Source organism: Saimiri boliviensis, chromosome 1, assembly GCF_048565385.1.
Source record: "Saimiri boliviensis isolate mSaiBol1 chromosome 1, mSaiBol1.pri, whole genome shotgun sequence".
NCBI lineage: Eukaryota > Metazoa > Chordata > Mammalia > Primates > Cebidae > Saimiri > Saimiri boliviensis.
The window spans coordinates 270,470,482-270,486,251 of record NC_133449.1 but is presented as its reverse complement, the minus strand read 5'-3'; the positions used below and the strand labels follow the sequence as shown (position 1 = coordinate 270,486,251).

General features: G+C 42.9%; 1 non-coding gene across 1 annotated transcript; it reads right to left on the bottom strand.

Moving 5' to 3' along the window:
- Positions 1–13,220: 13,220 nt before the first annotated feature.
- LOC120365692 (U6 spliceosomal RNA) lies at positions 13,221–13,324 on the bottom strand. Its single transcript, XR_005580574.1, has one exon. It is a non-coding gene; the product is annotated as a U6 spliceosomal RNA (small nuclear RNA).
- Positions 13,325–15,770: the final 2,446 nt, after the last annotated feature.

Below are 15,770 nucleotides of genomic sequence, written 5' to 3'. Positions count from 1 at the left end.
TTGAGACGGGATCTGGGTCTGTCACCCAGGTGCAATGGTGTGATCTCAGCTCACTGCAACCTCTGCCTCCCAGGGTCAAGCCATTCTCCTGCCTCAGCCTCCTGAGTAGCTGGGATTACAGGTGCATGCCACCACGCCTGGCTAATTTTTGTATTTTTAGTATAGACGGGCTTTCACCATGTTGGTCCGGCTGGTCTTGAACTCCTGACCTTGTGATCTACCAACGTCGGCCTCCCAAAGTGTTAGGATTACAGACATAAGCCACCGAACCCAGCCTGTCTTTCCTCTTTAAAAAAGATAAGGAAGGAATTTGAATGCAAATTGTAACATTTTTCTTCAAAGGGGAATGATTTGTCACTCTTTAATTTGATAAAGTTCTTTATGCTTCAAATACATATCCAGGCTTTAAATATTAATAAACCTCAAAAAGCAGAAATAAAATCCTTAACCCTTCATGAATTAATTATCACAACTTAAAAACTCCAATTTTACAAAGCGTATTACAAAATGAAAAATGGCTTTTCCAAATTATGTCTTCTTTGTGGTAATAACTCATACGATTAAATAAAATTTTACATGTTAAACTGAACATTAATACTATAATTCAAAATTCTGATTTCAACTACAAAGTTTTGTATTATATAAAATAACTATAATGATTACTTTTTTTCCTTTTTTATCAAAGTGCTATACTTGAGTAGTATGGAAGATCAAAGATTGGCCAGTAAGGTGGCTCACACCTGTGACCCCAGCACTTTGGGAGGCCAAGGTGGGCAGATCACCTGAGGTGAGGAGTTCGAGACCAGCCTGACCAACATGGCAAAACCTCATCTCTACTAAAATTACAAAAATTAGCCAGGCATGGTGGCATGTGCCTGTAATCCCAGCTACTTGGGAGGCTGGGGCAGGAGAATCACTTGAATCCAAGAGGCGGAGGTTGTAGTGAGCTGAGATCACGCCACTGTACTCCAGCCTTGGTGACACAGTGAGTCTCCATCTCAAAAAAAAAAAAAAAAAGATCAAAGATTACTAAACTTGATTTTTATAAAATAGATCATTCTCTTCATTATCCTACTGCCACAATTCACCAATAACTAATTTCAATTTTTAAGCTGTTTTCACTGATTTTACTTTTTTATTTCTTAGTAATATGTACATACTGCTGTTTCCTGGTATATCTAAGTAGACATATCCATTGATTTCCAGTTAGGAGTAATAAGGATGTTAGCTTACTTATATCTTTTCTTTTCCTTTCACTACTTTCTCAAAAAAATAAAATCTCAAATATCTATTTATTTATATATATATATATATATATATATTTTTTTTTTTTGAGATGGAGTCTTCCTCTGTCACCCAGGCTGGGGTGCAGTAGCATGATCTTGGCTCACTGCAGCCTCTGTCTCCCAGGTTCAAGCAATTCTTATGCTTCAGCCTCCTGAGCAGCTGAGATTACAGACATGTGCCACCACGCCCAGCTAATTTTTGTATTTTTAGTAAAGACAGGGTTTTGCCATGATGCTCTGGTTGGTCTCAAACTTCTGACCTCAGGTGATCTACCTGCCTCAGCCTCCCAAAGTGATGGGATTACAGGCATGAGCCATCGCACCTGGCCAGAATCTCAAACACCTGTAAAATTTTTATTCAGTGTTTTTATACTTTTGACTATGTATATGTAGAAGTAGTTTATTTTTGAGCCTAGTAGCATGATTATATATCCTTTCTTATGCAGCTTGTGTTGTTTGTTTTTGTTTTTTTTTTTTTTTTTTTGAGACAGAGTTTTGCTCTTGTTATCCAGGCTGGAGTGCAATGGCGCGGTCTCGGCTCACCGCAACCTCCACCTCCTGGGTTCAGGCAATTCTCCTGCCTCAGCCTCCTGAGTATCTGGGATTACAGGCACATGCCACCGTGCCCAGCTAATTTGTTTGTATTTTTAGTAGAGACAGGGTTTCACCATGTTGACCAGGATGGTCTCGATCTCTTGACCTCGTGATCCACCCGCCTCAGCCTCCCAAAGTGCTGGGATTACAGGCGTGAGCCACCGCACCTGGCCACAGCTTGTTTTTTTCTAGAGTTAATGATTGCCTCATTTTAAGACAAGTTTCTTAATTTTCTTTGGACATTAACTATTTCCACACCCTCAACAGCCCTGTAAAATGACTCTCAATTACATTTTATAAAAAACATGTCAGATAATTGAAGAATTACATCACTGCCTGCCCTGCTTCAGTTCCAGTCTCTTCCTAGTGCCCCCACATTCCTATTTCAATCTGGATGGTTCCACCATGGGCCCGTTGCTTAATTGTTATACTGGAACTTGAATTTCACATCACCCTGGAAATTCTTTTTGCCTCTCTTGGATCCTCTTGTTTCTTCAATTCCATGTATTCCAAAATCCCAATATCCTCCTTCTTTTTTTTTTTTTTTTTTCTTTTTAGACAGAATCTCACTCTGTCACCCAAACTGGAGTGCAGTGGTGCCATCTTGGCTCACTACAACCTCCACCTCCCAGGTTCAAGTGATTCTCCTGCCTCAGCCTCCCGAGTAGCTGGGACTACAAGTGTGTGCCACCATGCCTGGCTAATTTTTGAAGTTTTAGTAGAGATGGGGTTTTATTATGTTGGTCAGGCTGGTCTTGAACTCTTGATCTCGGGATCCACCTGCCTTGGCCTCCCAAAATGCTGGGATTACAGGTGTGAGCCACCGTGACCAGTCTTAATTGGGTTCTTTTATGTGTGTATGAGAGAGAGTGTATGTGTATGTGTGTGTGTGTGCATGTGCACATTTGTGAATGCTTGGACACATCCTTAAACAGCTTTCTAAGAAAGGCGATTGGGTGTGTCACCCTTAAATAATGAGATTCAGAGAATATGATTAAGAACAGAATTTATTCTAATGCAAAGCTTGAGGATGGCCACCCAGAAACACTGACTCTAAACTAACAGCCTCATCATTCCCAAGTGGAGAAGTTAAGGTTTCACTAATACATGCAGAGACAGAGAAATTTTAGCAGATTCCATTTTCCTTGTAAGACCAGTGCATGCTTTACAGTGATTTGATCGGTTATGGATTATTACATTCCAAGGCAAATTACTTGATTACTCTGTGAGGAGTAGTGATCTTATCTCTGGTGATATTTAATCTTCCTAATTATTTACAGGGAAAAAAAAGGCAGAAGTTTCGGTTGCATGTGGCATGACTCAGGCCACATAGCCAAATTCCTCTCCAGGCTCAGAATAATTTAAAGTTCCAACAGTTTGGCCGGGCGCGGTGGCTCACACCTGTAATCCCAACTCTTTGAGAGGCCGAGATGGGTGGATCACGAGGTCAGGAGATCGAGACCATCCTGGCTCACAGTGTGAAACCCCGTCTCTACTACTAAAAATACAAAAAATTAGCCAGGCATGGTGGCACACTCCTGTAGTCCCAGCTACTCAGAAGACTGAGGCAAGAGAACCCCTTGAACTCAGGAGGCGGAGGTTGCAGTGAGCCGAGATTGCACCACTGCACTCCAGCCTGGGTGACAGTGAAACTCTGTCTCAAAAAAATAAAAAAGAAAACAAAATCCCAACAACTTTGAGTTATTTAATTTCACATTTCCCCCTTTTCATCAATCTTTCATAGATGAACTCAGTTTTGGTTCCTTTTAAGTTTAGGAGTTTAGTCCTGTGTTGCTAGGTGGGCTCATTCCTGGTGTCATATCCCATGGCAGGGGGAATTCGTCAGGTTATAAAACCGTTGGTGAGGCCAGGTGGGGTAGCTCAAACCTTTAATCCCAGAACTGTGGGAGGCCAAGGCAGGTGGATCACCTGAGGTCAGGAGTTTGAGACCAGCCTGACCAATATGGTGAAACCTCGTCTCTACTAAAATACAAAGATTAGCGGGGTGTGGTGGCACAAGACTGTAATCCCAGCTACTTGAGAGGCTGAGGCAGGAGAATCACTTTAACCAGGGAGGCAAAGGTTGCAGTGAGCCTGAGAAAGGAGACCCTTAATCATCTTTAAGCATCTAAGACCACCTCCGCCTTGACTTCCACATTGCATTTCAGTAGAAGTAAAGGCTGACAGACTGGGTACCACCTTTAATTGCCCTCTTATAGATCACAGGCATGGCATGGAGGAGTCTTTCCTGCAGGCATCGTTTTTACTTAAACACAATCAAACCCCCACCTAAGTCACTGTACCCTACCCGACTCCGTGGCCCAAGACCCTTTCACGTGTAAATTCTAGAGTTGTGAACCTTTAAAAGGGCAGGGGCTTTCTCTGTGAGCTCGAGCTTGGCTATTGGACAGCTGTGCCACCTTGCTCCTGGCTGAATAAATCACCCCTTTCTTCACAGTTGGGTGTTCAAGAGGTCTGTTTCCCATGGCTGCTCCTGCTTCAAGCTGAGATCACAGTACTGCACTCCAGCCTGGCAGACAGAGTAAGACTCCATCCCCCAAAATAAAAAAAACAACCGTTGGGTATAGGCTGAATTTAAAGCAACATGAAGTGATCTTGTGACCTCAGTCAGGCTACACAGTTGCATCTTCAATTAATGCATTCTTTGAACAACCGTTATTTTACTTTTTCCTGTTGTACGTTGACTGCATTACAAACAAATGCCACAGCAGCAGTAAAGACAAAAACAGGACAAAATACAACAAATGCTTATAATTCCAAGAATGCATAACAGCTTCCGAGGCAAAGTTCCCCAAGATCCAAACCTGCTTCTTGGCCAGTCATTTAGCGTGGGTGTAGGATCTGAAAAGTTAGTTACTTAGAATTTCATATCAGCCACTAAGTTAGTGATGTTATCTGATTCTTCCGGGAAAGAGACACAACTCTTGTCTTTATGATAACATGGTTTCCCGTGTCATCATAGGGGATACCGGTGAGTATGTCTAAAGCCATATGGTGCTGTAATGCAACCTTTCTTTTTTTTATTGGCTGGGCACAGTGGCTCATGCCTGTAATCCCAGCACTTTGGGAGGCTGAGGTGTGCAGATCACCTGAAGTCGGGAGTTTGAGACCAGCCTGGCCAAAGTAGTGAAATGCCGTCTCTCACGCAGGCTGGAGTGCGGTGTCTCAATCTTGTCTCACCGCAACCTCCACCTCCCAGGCTCAAGCAACTCTCCTCCCTCAGCCTCCTGAGTAGCTGGGACTACAGGCACACACCACCACATCCAGTTAATTTTTGTATTTTTAGTAGAGACAGGGTTTCACCATGTTGGCCAGGCTGGTCTGGAACTCCTGGCCTCAAGTGACTCACCCACCTCAGTCTCTCAAAGTGCTGGAATTGAAGTGGTGTCGTTTGTCTGGGGTAATACCAGAGGCTTGTTGTCCCATGGCCACAGAACACTAGAATGCAAACACCCAAGAAGTGAGGTTAAGAGTAGAGGTTTAATAGTCAAAAAAGAGAACAGCTCTCTCTTCTGCAGAGAGAGGAGTCCCGAATTGGTTTCTGCTGCTGCAGTGAAATGCAGAAGGTTTTATAGATGGGCTTGAGGAGGCAGTGTCTGATTTACATAGGGCACAAAAGATTGGCCGGAACATTGTTGTGTTTGCATAGCACACAAATAACTGGTTAGGACTAGGTGTGTCATTTGCATAGTGTGAGAGGAAGCTGGCTACCCCACCCTAATCATTTATTATGCAGAAGAGTTCTCTAGCCAGTGGGTGCCATGTTGCCTGCCTTTTTACTATCTTGTGGTGACAAAGAAAAGGAAAGATGGGGCCTCCATTCTGAACATACCTGGCCTCCAGGTAGCCCTTTTCTATTGGCACGGCTGCTGGCATTCACCCGTGCAAGCTTCCAGCTTGCTTATCTATGTCTGCAGCTTGATTTTTCAGGCTGCTCTTTGTTAGAAAAGAAATAATTTGGGGGCTGCTTTTTGTTAAAAGGGAAATTCCAGCAAGGACTCTGTTGCCCTTACTATCTAAATAATTTCTTTCTGGCTCCTGTTTCAGGATTATAGGCGTGAGTCACTGCACCTGGACAACGTAGCCTTTCTCATAAGAGAAACTTTACTGTTTAATAACAAGATAATCATGCAACTATCATTTAGAGTCTTTTTTGTGTAATTGGTTAGGGCCTTTACATGCCAAAGGACCTCATCGATACCCTGTCGTGGCAGAAAGATGGAAGCTGAATGATCATACCAATGAAATGCAGAACAAAACCAATAAGATTATAAATGAGGAAGAGTTGCGGGCTTTGTGATTTACAGGATTGTAAGTTATTCAATCTTGTGCCGAGGCGTAATGCAAAGAACACTGCTCTCACTCTAACCATCCTGGGAGTAACCATGGCCATAGCTTGGTGCCACATAGCCAAGATGTCCAATTTGGAGCTAGCCGGTAAATACCAGCGCCCCTTCAGTGGCATGTCAATCAACACTGTGTAATATAATGGTTTGGATGCACTGTTCGTTGGGTAGCCATCCCATAGCTCTTGTGCTGCGGGGCTGTGTCCTTGGTGTGATTCTTTTGTTCTCAATATTTAGGGGCAAGCTGACTAAGCTGAACAAATAGGGGATAAGCCAGATAAAACCATCCCAAATTTGTGTCATACTATCCTGAAATTGAGTTTTCTTATCTCTCATTTGGGACAGTACCACCAATAAACCTAATGAACTGTTATTTTTTTCTGAAAAGCCTTCCTATGTCCCTGTGTCCTTTGCTCCTTTGCTTTTAAAGTTTTGTTTTGTTTTGTTTGTTTTCAGTTAGAGTCTGGCTCTGTCGCCCAGGCTGGAGTGCGGTGGTTCAATCTCTGCCCACTGCAGCTACCACCTCCCAGGTTCAAGCAATCCTCCCCCCTCAGCCTCCGGAGTCGCTGGGATTACAGGTGTGTACCACCACGCCCAGCTAATTTTCTTCTTTTTACTTTTTGTATTTTTAGCGGAGATGGGGTTTCACCATGTTGGCTGGGCTGCTCTTGAACTCCTGACCGCAAGTGATGTGCCTGCCTTGGCCTCCTATAAAATATTATTAAAAAGGGCCAGGTGTAATGGCTCACGCCTATAATCCCAGCACTTTGGGAGGCTGAGGCTGGCAGATCACTTGAGGTCAGGAATTCGAGACCAGCCTGGCCAACATGGTGAAACCCCGTCTCTACTAAAAATACAAAAATTAGCCAGTTGTGCTGGTGGCTGCCTGTAATCCCAGCTACTCAAGAGGCTGAGGCAGGAGAATTGCCTGAGCCCAGGAGACAGAGGTTGCAGTGAGCCAAGATCATGCCATTTAACGCTACCCTGGGCGACAGAGTGAGACTACTTTTTTTTTTTTAATTATACTTTAAGTTCTGGAGTACATGTGCAGAACATGCAGGTTTGTTACACAGGTATGCATGTGCCATGGTGGTTTGCTGCGTCCATTCCTCCGTCATCTACATTAGGTGGCTCTCCTAATGTTACCCCTCCCCAATCCTCCCACCTCCTGCTATCCCTCCCCTACTCCCCCACCTCCCGACAAGTCCCGGTGTGTGATGCTCCCCTCTCTGTGTCCATGTGTTCTCATTGTTCAACTCCCACCTATGAGTGAGAACATGCAGTGTTTGGTTTTCTGTTCTTATGTCAGTTTGCTGAGAATGATGGTTTCCAGCTTCATCCATGTCCCTACAAAGGACATGAACTCATCCTTTTTTATGGCTGCATAGTATTCCATGGTGTATATATGCCACATTTTCCTTGTCCAGTCTATCATTGATGGGCGTTTGGATTGGTTCCAAGTCTTTGCTATTGTAAACCGTGCCACAATGAACATACATGTGCATATGTCTTTATAATTGAATGTTTTATAATCCTTTGGGTATATACCCAGTAATGGGATTGCTGGGTCAAATGGTATTTGTGGTTCTAGATTCTTGAGGAATCACTACACTGTCTTCCACAATGGTTGAACTAATTTACACTCCCACCAACAGTGTAAAAGTGTTCCTATTTCTCCACATCCTCTACAGCATCTGTTGTCTCCTGATTTTTTAATGATCGCCATTCTAACTGTTGTGAGATGATATCCCAATGTGGCTTTGATTTGCATTTCTCTAATGACCAGTAATGATGAGCTTTTTTAAAATTTATTTTATTCATTTATTTATTTTTGAGACAGAGTCTCGCTCTGTCCCCTAGGCTGGAGTGCAATGGTGCGATCTTGACTCACTGCACCCTCCACCTCCCAGGTTCAAGCAATTCTCCTGTCTCAATCTCCCAAGAGTAGCTGGGACTACAGGTATGTGCCACAACGCCCAGCTAATATTTTGTATTTTTAATAGAGATGGGGTTTCACCATGTTAGCCAGGACGGTCTCAATCTCCTGACCTTGTGATCTGCCTGCCTCGGCCTCCCCAAGTGCTGGGATTAAAAGCGTGAGCCACTGAGCCTGGCCCTGCTTTAAAAAAAAAAAATTATTGGCTGGCGCAGTGGTTCACACCTGTAATCTCAGCACTTTAGGAGGCCGAGTCAGGTGGATCACCTGAGGTCAGGAGTTTGAGACCAGCCTGGTCAATGTGGTGAAACCCCATCTCTACTAAAAATACAAAAATTAGCTGTGCATGGTGGCACATGCCTGTATTCCCATCTACTCAGGAGGCTGAGGTGTGAGAATCGCCTGAACCCGGGAGGTGGAGGTTACAGTGAGCTGAAATCGCGCCACTGCACTCCAACCTGGGGGACAAACCAAGATTCCGTCTCAAAAAAAAAAAGACAGCATTTCCACTTTAAAAGATAGCACTTCCAATCAACAGAATCTCCTGGTTGAAGTCCCTGGTCCTTGACTTTTTCGTCTCCCGGAAGCTCAGTGTGGAAAGAGTCTTTTACTAACTTACAGTTTTTAGTTAGCTGCCTTTTAAGGCTACAGCAATAATAGAACATATCCCCTTTTAATATCACAGATTCACGGTTTCCTAGAGACAATTTAATACGTGTGCCTGTGATAATTTCAAATGGAGGCAACTGACGTTTACCAGAAGGGGTCGATCTTAGGTTAAGCAAAGCCAGTGGAAGAGCTTTTGGCCAAAGGAGTTTCTAAAACCTCGGTTAATTTTGCTAGTTGAGTTTTGGCGATTCTGTTTGTGCATTTCCCTGTCCCAGATGACTGGGGGGTGACAGGCACAATGGAAACATTGGAGAACGAGCCAGATTTTACATACTCGCCAGATTATTTGTATAGTAAAATGAGCACATCTGTCCTCTGTCACTGTGAAGTTCTAGAGGGACTATCCAAGTTGCAATGATTTTTTTCCTTTTTTTTTTTTTCTGAGAGAGTCTCACTCTGTCACCCGGCTGGAGTGCAGTGGCACGATCTCGGCTCACTGCAGTCTCCACCTCCCGGGTTCAAGTGATTCTCCAGCCTCAGCCTCCTGAGTAGCTGGGACTATAGGCACATACCACCATGCCCAGCTAATTTTTGTATTTTTAGTAGAAACGAGGTTTCACCATGTTGGCCAGGCTGGTCTTGATCTCTTGACCTTGAGATCCACCCGCCTCGGCCTCCCAAAGTGCTGGGACTATAGGCTTGAGCCACCATGCCTGGACAATAATTTTTTTCTAAACTAATTTTACTTATCACTAAGACTGTTGCCCTTCTGTATAGAAATATGACAAAACATTCAAACCGTTACAAGAACCTACTTATATTCTTGTAATGATGGTAGCTGAATAAAAAATCTAGTTGCCATAGCTCAATTGAGCTTTCTGGTAAAGGAAAATGACCCAGAGAACTATGTAGTTTTCCGTGGATTGTTTTGGACAGATGTGGCAGCAATTACGTACCTTATGAGCAACAGTTGGAGATTTCTAATAATCTTGTTTGTCCCAAACCAATCATCTTATCAGGGCTCCAATGAGTTAAATCAAGCACATGAATTAAGCAAGAAGACTGTAATTTGGTTGGAAGCATGAATAGACCATTTGGTCCATATCATAGCCCAGTATCAGAGAAGTACATTCCCCCTTTAGTTTCCCAATTTTCCTGTTCTGTTTTTGGAGCTTTGGATTGAGCTAATTTTATATCAAAATCAAGTGCTTTCTTAAAAGCTAAACTGGGTTTTCTTGTTGAGATACGCTTAGTACAGCCTTTTTGCCATGCTGTCTGCTAATTGATTTCCTTTGCTTTCTGGAATAGTCAACTTTGAATGGCTTGGAATCTTGGTAATCGGTAATGATTTGTGCAATAATAGAGCTTCCAGTAATTTTGAAATAAGGTGTCCATTTTTTGTGGACCGCCCAGAAGAGGTTAAAAATCATCTTTATTTCCGTAGCATTCCAAAGTAATGAGCTACTCAAAAAGCCTATCAGCTGTCTGTATATATATTAGCAGTTGTTCCTTTTGCCAGTTGACAGGCTCTAATTAATGCTATTAACTTTGCTTGTTGAGCCAAGGTCTCTCCTGGAAGATAAGCATTTTCTATTTCCTCAGTCAGGGATACTGTAGCATCACCTGCATGGCAAATTTCAGATCTGTCCTTTAAGTAAGATTCATCTGCAAACCAATTAACATCAGCATTAGTAAAAGGGTTTCTTCCAGGTTCATCCTACAGGAGGAGCTGGTTGGTTAAGATTATGCAGTCATGTGGTGTTTCATCTAAAGAGCAGATGAATTTTTAAAAATTTAGACTTTTACATCTGGAGATCGTATTAGGGAGCAGAAAGAAGAACTTTTTATAAGAAGCCAGTCTACTAACTGAATAGTGTTGAATGTGGTGCAAGTTTGGAAGTACTTCCACAGAATGTGGAATGAAGACAGTGAGGGGGTGATCCTGTCACGTTGGTTTGGTCACTGCTATGAACAGGACAGTAGCCATTATAACTGTCTCGTGAGGTTTCGGCTCTTTAGCTGCAGGGTCCAGTCCAGTTGTTGTTGACTACCGTATCCTACAAGTCTATTTTGATCTCCATGTTTTTTGATTCAGAATGCCTAAGGCAGTTATGAACAAACAATGAAAATGAACTATTATAGTTCAGATACCTTACCACTGAGACATCTATAAAACTCTTAAATTTCTTCCAGTGTTAGCCAGCGGTAATGGCTCACACCTGTAATCCCAGCACTTTGGGAGGCCTGAGGTCACGAGTTTGAGACCAGCCTGGCCAACATGGCGAAACCCCATCTCTACTAAAAATACAAAAATTGGCCGAGCCCGGTGATTCATGCCTGTAATCCCAGCACTTTAGGAGGCCAAGGCGGGTAGATCATGGGGTCAGGAGTTCAAGACCAGCCTGGCCAAGATGGTGAATCCCCATCTCTACTAAAAATACAAAAATTAGCCAGGTGCAGTGGTATGTGCCTGTAATCCCAGCTGCTTGGGAGGCTGAGGCAGAGAGTTGCTTAAACCTGGGATGCGGAGTTTGCAGTGAGCCAAGATCGTGCCACTGCGCTCCAGGCTGGGCAGCAGAGTGAGACTCTGTCTCAAAAGTAAATAAATAAATAAATAAATAAATAAATAAATAAAATACAAAAATTAGCCTGGTGTGGTGGCATGCATCTGTAATCCCAGCTACTCAGGAAGCTGAGGCAGGAGAATCACTTGAATCCGGGAAGTGGAGGCTACAGTGAGCTGAGATTGTACCACTGCACTCCAGCCTGGGCAACACAAGACTCCATCTCAAAAAAAAAAAAAAAAAAAAAAAAAAAAAAAAAAAAAATCAATATTAGCTGATTTCCCTCTGTTCATTCCAGGAGGTCTAGTCTAGTTTACCTTACTTTAAAGAGTATATAAGGGTTGAGTTTTTAAGGAGTAGTTTGGAATTCAATTTCTTCAGTATCCTGCAAACCCCTAAAATTCTCTCAGTTGTTTCTTAATTTTGGGGATAGGGAAGGCCAATATTCCTTTAATTCTACCTAAATTGATAAAAACGCCTTCCTTTGATATTAGGTAACCTAAATATCTTACTTGTTTTTAACAGAATTGAAGTTGTTTCTTTGAGGCTTTGTGTTTCTTTGAAGCTAATCATTGTAATAAATAAATTTTAACCTCTATCGAGGTTTGTTTATCCCCTGAGCAGAGAAGTAAATTGTCTCCATACTGTATCAAGGTGTATTTCTTAAGGAAGTCAACATCTAAAAGGTCTGCTATTAATATTTGTGAAAAATAAGTTGACCCCTCAGTATATCCCTGAGGCATAACTGTCCATGTGTATTGTCTATCTTCCCAAGTGAAGGTAAAGAGAAATTAATTATCTTTATCCACAGGAATGCTGAAGAATGCACTACATAGGTCTCTTACAGTAAAGAACACACCTTCGGGCTTGGCGCAGTGGCTCACGCCTGTGATCCCAGCACTTTGGGAGGCCAAGGCGGGCAGATCACCTGAGGTCAGGAGTTCGAGACCAGCCTGGCAAACATGGTGACACCCATCTCTACTAAAACTACAAAAAAAAATATTAGCTGGGCCTGGTGGCACACACCTGTAATTCCAGCTACTCAGGAGGCTGAGGCAGGAGAATCACTTGAACCCTGGGAGCAGAGGTTGTAGTGAGCCAAGATCATGCCACTTCACTCCAGCCTGGGCAACAGAGCAAGACTCTGCCTCAAAAAAAAAAAAAAAAAGAAAAGAAAAGAAAAGAAAAAAGAACACACTTTCAATTGAGATGGCAGTCAACAACGTAGGCAGATTTGGTAACCACTGGATGTTGAGGAATGACTGTGTTATTAACTGCTCTCAGATTCTGTACAAATCTCCACCCTCTGCTGTTTGGAATATGGGCTTGTATAAGAAATCATCAAGCCTCTTTTCATATAATCCAAAATTATAGGTCTTATCCCTTCCTATGCCTCTGAACTTGGAGAGTATTGTTTAAGGTTTGGAAAAGGTTTTGATGGATTTATTTCCATTTTAATTGGGGCATCTAAGATAACTTTTCCAATATTGGTGGAGAATTTTGACCACAATTGATCAAGTACTATTTTTAATCTTTTAAAAAGTTTTTGCCGGGCGCGGTGGCTCAAGCCTGTAATCCCAGCACTTTGGGAGGCCGAGGGGGGTGGATCATGAGGTCGAGAGATCGAGACCATCCTGGTCAACATGGTGAAACCCCGTCTCTACTAAAAGTGCAAAAAATTAGCTGGGCATGGTGGCACGTGCCTGTAATCCCAGCTACTCAGGAGGCTGAGGCAGGAGAATTTCCTGAGCCCAGGAGGCGGAGGTTGCGGTGAGCCGAGATCGCGCCATTGCACTCCAGCCTGGGTAACAAGAGCAAAACTCCGTCTCAAAAAAAAAAAAAAAAAAAAAAGTTTTTATTAATATAAAATATGGAACAGTTCATGAACTTACGTATCATCTTTATGCTGGGGGCACACTAATCTCAGTATCATCCCAATTTTATCACATGTGCTGCTGAAGTGAGCACTCAAGTACTATGTTTAACAGCTCTTAAGTCATTCTTTATTATTTAACAATCTAGTTTCCTCTATGACAATATGAATTGCTATTTGTGAATTAAAAGCATCAGAATTTGAAAAAATTTTGGACCTAATACTTCTATTTTATCTTCTAATTCTAAATACATTTTCCCCCTTTTGAAGAAAAGAGAGGTGAGTGTTCTGTAACTCTAGGAAGTCTCTCCCCATCAAATGGTTGAAGGCTGGGACAAAGAGGAACATGTGAAGTTCCCTCTAGGGAACCTGACTGAGAAACCCTAGGTTAAGATTGATATAGCGATATAGGAGTATTTGTTACGCCCATCATTGTGGGTTTTTTTTTTTTTTTTTTTTTTTTTTTTTTTTTTTTTTTTTTGTGAGACGGAGTTTCGCTCTTGTTACCCAGGCTGGAGTGCAATGGCGCGATCTGGGCTCACCGCGACCTCCACCTCCTGGGTTCAAGCAATTCTCCTGCCTCAGCCTCCTGAGTAGCTGGGATTACAGGCACGTGCCACCATGCCCAGCTCATTTTTTGTATTTTTTTTTTTAGTAGAGACGGGGTTTCACCATGCTGACCAGGATGGTCTCGATCTCTTGACCTCGTGATCCACCCGCCTCGGCCTCCCAAAGTGCTGGGATTACAGGCTTGAGCCACCGCGCCCGTTGTTTTTTGACTGAGGAATGGAACCTCATGAGGTGAGATTTATCACTGATTATGTAGCTCCAGTGTCAGTGAGAGCTTGTATTTGGTCTCCATTTAAATTAATTCTAATTTTCCTGAAGGTATTGAAAGGAGGAACGAACAGACGCATTTTGTTTCCTCAGAGCATCCCTTTTTCTTCAATCTGTTGCTGTCCTTTCCATTTTCGTTTTCTACAATCCCCTTTGAAATGTTCAGGCTTTTTTTCAGTAATTGCAAAGCCGGAGATTGGGTCAGTTTGGGAACCTTTTTAGGCTGTTTAGGGGTTACAAATTGCTTGGACAATTGTATTCATTGTAAACTCATGATCTTATTTGCTTTTCTTCCCTGCTTAACTTCCCTTTCCTTTCATTTCTGGGTTGAGGTACAGGACATTTGATCAGCAGAATTAACTAGATCATGAATTTGAGAGGTACGCCAAATGGGGTGTTGTCTTTTCATTGTAACTGCCAATTCTTCATCAACTCCATTTACAAAGCTTGAGTTAAGGAGAATATCATTTTGGCAATGAGCATAAGTTTCTTCTGATAAGCCTGAATGTTATTTAAATGTTTTTCTCAAAATTTTCAAAGTATGACATTATAGGCTTATCAGGATTTTATTTGCCTTGCTGTGTTTTGTTCCAAGCTTTAGAAACCTAAGGGACTAGTGGCCAGTAGACCTTTGGCCGTATTGCAGGACCATTCTTGATCTTCAGGAACTCTGCGGAAGTCCTCTAAAGGAGTTCTCCAACTTCCCTTTGCTATCTAATGTTTGGCTTTACTTTCTAATACTAAATAGGAACCAATTGATATAAATCAGAAAATCTAGGATCATCAATGTGAATGTTTAATTCAAATTCTCTGGTAAATTGTGCTCACTTCAGCAGCACATATACAAATTCTCTAGCAAATTAACCAGGCATCATGGTGCATGCCTGCAATCCCAGCTACTCGGGAGACTGAGGCAGGAGGATCACTTGAACCTAGGAGGTGGAGGTTGCAGTGAGCAGAGCTCGTTCCACTACACTCCAGCCTGGGCGACAGAGCAAGACCCTGTCTCCAAAACAAAACAAAACAAATGCTCTAGCAAATCCTGCAGGGTCCTGAAGAGGATCCAGTAATTCTTTAAACAAGGCAGATTCTCCTCTACTGAACATAGGGTATTCCCAAAATGGAGTCAGAACAGCAGGGGGAGGAGGGGCGGGGGGAGGAAGAGGAGTAGGAGGAGGAGACAGAGGCAAAGGAAGAAGGAAGGAGGAAGGAAGGAAGGAGGAAGGAAGGAGGAAGGAAGGAGGAAGGAAGGAGGAAGGAAGGTAGGAAGGAGGAAGGAAGGTAGGAAGGAGGAAGGAAGGTAGGTAGGAAAGAAGGAAAGTAGGAAGGAAGAAAGGAAGGAAGGAAGGTAGGAAGGAAAGGAGGAAGGAAGGAAGGAAGGAAGGTAGGAGGGAAGGAGGAAGGAAGGTAGGTAGGAAGGAAGGAAAGTAGGAAGGAAGAAAGGAAGGAAGGAAGGTAGAAAAGTGAGAAGGAAGGAAGGAAGGAAGTTAGGAAGGAAGAAAGGAAGGAAGGTAGGAAGGTAGGAAGGAAGGAAGGAAGGAGGAAGGAAGGAGGAAGGTAGGAAGGAAGAAAGGAAGGAAGGTAGGTAGGAAGGAAGGAAAGTAGGAAGGAAGGAGGAAGGAAGGAGGGAGGAAGGAAAGAAGGAAGGAAGGAAGGGGGAGGGGAGAGAGGGAGGGAAAGTAAGTCCAAACAAAGAAGTTTTGA